Source organism: Schistosoma mansoni, chromosome 2 (assembly GCF_000237925.1).
Source record: "Schistosoma mansoni strain Puerto Rico chromosome 2, complete genome".
Lineage (NCBI taxonomy): Eukaryota > Metazoa > Platyhelminthes > Trematoda > Strigeidida > Schistosomatidae > Schistosoma > Schistosoma mansoni.
Window position 1 is genome coordinate 18,505,979 of NC_031496.1, and position 5,011 is coordinate 18,510,989.

The 5,011-nt window shown below is 31.2% G+C and overlaps 1 non-coding gene across 1 annotated transcript; it reads left to right on the forward strand.

Annotated features, from left to right (window-relative positions):
- Positions 1–1,400: 1,400 nt before the first annotated feature.
- Positions 1,401–1,467, forward strand: Smp_tRNA_02092_Gln_TTG.1.1. The gene has a single exon. It is a non-coding gene (tRNA).
- The last annotated feature ends 3,544 nt before the right edge of the window (positions 1,468–5,011 follow it).

Consider the following 5,011-nt stretch of genomic DNA (forward strand, 5'->3'; position numbering starts at 1 on the left):
GCGCGAGCTTAAACTACTCGAATGAATATATAAAAGAAAGGAATTATCATTAAAGTAAAGAAAATATTTCATTTACTACTTTGAATATATATGCGTGTGTTGTCTAGTCATAATGACACTATGATGTAAGGTCTTTGTGTCTGTACGCATAACTATATTCATATGAGCTGCTATATTTTGGTGCAAAACAATATGTTTAGACGTCATTATGCAAAATGATAAATTCAATATGGAACAGTCAGTCAGTCACAACGTAGAACTTCGTACGTACGTACATCAGTTCGAGTTGCTATACCACATTAGCATAGAAATTCAGTTGTCGTCAATATGGAATGTTCCCATAAGTATAATCTAACAATTATTCCGTTTTTACTTGATGCCCTACAGCCAGTTTTCCAACAACAAAAAACGTAATATATGGTTATCACAAGGGGGTTTTGTGGAGATTTTAGTAATTTTATATAGCTAAGATCATGAGTAAATTGAAGCTAGACCACCAAGGAAAACCTGAAAGCACTGGACGGCCGTTTCATCCTATTATGAGACTCCTCAGCAGTGCGCATCCACGATCTCTCCTCGCCAGATTCGAACCCAGGACCTACCAGTCTCGCGCCAGAGCACTTAACCGATAGGAATCATAAACTTGGAAATAACAATGTATATTGTCTTCTCAAATAATATATAGTTAGCTATGTAGCACACTAAATTTTATTATAAATGAACATTTGACAGGAATCATGCAGACTATGAAGTTTGATACTAAGATAACACACTTGTCCAATACGTCCTAGTTACATCAGTTTATTAATTGAAATCTTTCTTCGACAAAATTTAAATACAATAAGCCTAAGAAAACATTTAAGTAAATAAATTGATGAAAAAGGATTTTACAAAGTAAAACTGATTAAAAACATTTGTAGATATTATTCCCTATCATTTAATGACCGTTTAAACAACGTTGAACATACTCATAAGTTCAGTATATATAAGACAGGATCCTATTGCACCACATTGTGTAATTTATGTACAGAATTCTTTCATATAATCCAACATAAGGCATTGAATAAAGCTATGACTGTTATTAAAATGCACTTGATATTGTTTATTTGGATCTTCCCATTGATGTTTAGGACTGCAACTGGTCAGTCTCTAATTGGTATATGTGCATAATGTGCGTATTGCCTCGATATAGCCTTAATTCACAAGCATTGTAAGCAAAGATGGATAGTGGCTAGCAGTGGAATCCAGGAGGCGCGTTTCGTCCTATTTGGGACTCATCAGCTGGATGTACCTGCATCTCAGAGTTGATGCAGTCCTAAACTTCAATGGAAGATTCAAACAAACAATACTAAGTGAATTTAAACTTCACCCTCTTGCACAAGCAAGTGGCTATCAGGACTCAGTAGCTGAGTGGATAAAGCGATGGCGTTTGATGCGAAAGGTACTGGGTTCGAGTCCCAGAGTGAACATCAACTCTGAGATGCAGGCACATCAAGCTGAAGAGTCCCAAATTGGATTCCATTGCTATCCACTATCCATCTTTGCTTACTATGACTGTTATTATTATTATATTTAGAAAACGAAAGTAATGTTTAGTGAAAATCAATGAATTTGCATTATGTTAGACATAAGTTATTATGTCCAATTAACTGTCTACTATGTTCTATATCATCTGACTTTCAGAGATTCATAGAATTTAAAGAAGTTAGTCCCTTTCCTAAATTTCGTTACAACATCTCCATCTTCTGATTGTTCTATCCAAATTCATAGAATTATACATTTATGTATTGTATAATGATAATAACTATATGTAATAAATAGATTTAATTTCACTGACTAATTAGTATCAAATTTATTTACTTATTAAAATTTCTCATGAATAACTAATAGATATCATCTTAATATTTAAACAAAAACTATGGTTGTAAATCGCACAAATACTTAAATACTGTTTGAAGACAGGGGCAAGTATAACACATATTGTGGTGTACGCTACTGATGTCGACAGATATATGTAGTAGGTATCATCAATCGATTATAAAATGCCTGAAGACAGAAGGTCAAGAAGATCGAAGAAACGAGAACAGAGAAGGAATAATCAAGCTTTAGACAATTGAGTGACATTTTGCAAATGAAGCATTTACTGTATGGTTCTCAAATTTTACTAAGAGATTCTGTAATTTTTTGTGATTAAATACATTCGATTGTCATCACTTGCGTTTCCGTTCACCACAATATTACTGGATACTTATAGTGTATCGTGCATCCAATAATGTTTCTGTACTTGAATTGACAAAAATCAAATTAGTTAAAACTCTGAGTGTTAATAAACATACTCCATAAATTATGCGTTTATACATAGATGGAAAGCAAACACAAAAACTACCATTCAGTACATTTAATACATGGTTAGCAATAAAATCCAGAACATATGTTTCGTGCTATTTTTGGGAACGAGGCTATCCGCTTATGGATGTGCATACGGCAACAGAGACAGATCAATTAGAGTCCTGACTATTAATAAGGGGAAATTATAAGTCTTTATCAATACTAACAGTCAGGTTCAATAACTGTAGGCATTATTTAGTTATTTAATAATCTGTCAATCATTTTATTATCAGAAGGGGTTTTGTTGAAAGTTTGAGTCAATCGAAGCTAGACCACCAAGGAAAATCTGGAAGCAGTGGACGGCCGTTTCGTCCCATTGTTGAAGTTAGACATTAACACCATCATATGCCGGCTCAGTGGTCTATCGGTTAAGTGCTCTGGCACGAGACTGGTAGGTCCTGGGTTCGAAACTCGCGAGAGCGGGTTCGTGGATGCGCACTGCTGAGGAGTCCCATAATAGGACGAAACGGTCGTCCAGTGCTTTCAGGTTTTCCTTGGTGGTCTAGCTTCAATTGACTCATGCTTTCAACTATGATTATCATTTTATTGTTAACATGTGCTTTGTGGAAATTTTCGTTTTTTTTGTTTTTTACATTCAACATAAAAACAATTCAGCATGGAGGAGATACGTTATCATTCAAACGACAAATTAATATTCCTATCATGTCTATACACTGTGTAATGATTAATGATTCATGTCCTTTTTTCTTAAATATAATTCTATGCTGAAAATTGTGTGTGAGTGTGTGTGATTCTAATTGATTGACGTGTAAATCACTGAACAAAAGCAGCCTTGACCTTATTTATGGCATGTAAAATATTGACTTTTCAGTTAACATTGTCTATGATATACATGTATATTTATGTATATCTGTATATGATTCCATTGTCTGTGCAGATCTGAACAAAAAAGTTTCTTGTACATCTTCATATGCCACAATAAATCTCTCGGTTATATTCTTTAAAACTCATTATATATATATATATATACATAGGCATATTTACATACAAACATAATGTAGATTAAATATTCCTTACCAATTCACCTAAATGTTGGTTTCAACTTGAACATTCATGAATATGTGAACAGACTATGTTATTGTGTTTTATGTTTTGGAATAATGAACATTGAATACTTTGTATTTTCATTGAATTGTTTAAATCATCTAATCTAATGTGAAATATTATTGAAGACAGAAAGAGAGAAAAAAAACTTTTACCAAACCTTTTGAAATGATATTCAATAAAGAACTAGAGAAATTTAAAAAAAATTTCTGTGTATAGTTTATGAAAATGTCAATTAATTTTCAACGTTTGTTTATAGTGATTTATAAAAACACCAATTCAATAATCAATTCTAGTATGTACTATAAAAATTCATTTTTTTATTAACATAGTAGACTAAATTGTTCCTTGGCAACAAAAATCATAACTTCTCAAATGTCTTTCATTGAACTATTAAAAACTAGAAAACAATGAACAACTGTTTTTTTTTAATTTTATTGTGTTCAACTCTATGATAATTCATGTTCACAATCCTTCATTGTATCGAACCTAGATCATACAATTAATATGTTAATTTTTATCTTATCGATCAGTTCATTGGTAATTAATTTAAATATATATCAACCTTTATTCATTCATTTAGTTACCAATAGTTCAGCAACGAAAAAAAAACACGATCAAATATGTATGCTACTTAAAATATTAAGATGAGTATTATATAGTCTTCTAAATCTTTATTGATTCTCAGAACGGTTCTAATTGTCTTCGCTTCAAAATAATGTTAGTTAACGGTAAAGGTCATTTCTCAGATAATTCAACATATAAAATCCCTATAATCTTAATATTAAGGCTGATCATATTTAAACAGATAAAAAATTTTAAAGTGTTAATTAGTACTTTGCGTAAATCGGACTAAAATGAGATGTGTAAATCGGCAAACAAAGAAGGTCAATATCCGTGTTGATTTATATATATATATATATATATACTAACATAAATTTCGAAATATAATAATTGTTTAAATGTGGATTGGTTAAAACACGTAAGTTGGTTAGGTGATTACATAGTCCTGATCCATGAAATCATTAACAATTTCCTTGAATTAAAACTTTATTGATTTAATGAATTTATCAATATCTTAATATCATTATTAGTCTTGAATTACATCTGTCATCAAAGCATTCTGTTATGCGTATAATGAAACAGTCAATTGAGTAAGGAGTAATTCATACACACAGTACTAAGTAAATGTACCAAATCACATGGTGAGATTACGAAACGTTATCTATTGAGGGGAATTTAATTTGTGAAATGTACTGTTAAACTATTATTTATCCTAACTCTTCATAGTGACTAGTAAAGAGGTAGGCCTATACATTTCTCGAACAAGACAAATGAATGGAGTCATCAGTCTGTAAATACTCATTAATTAACCATTGGAAAGGTTAGAAGTGACTCAATAAATCTTTTAGTCTTATGAAATATAACCTCAAAGTTTTTCTTTAGCTTTCTGAAGCTCTTTAATAACACTATTTATACATGTTTCATTAGTCAATACATAATCTCTAATTTGAGCTAATAACTAATAAAATAGGAATAATATATTTGTAAAATCTCA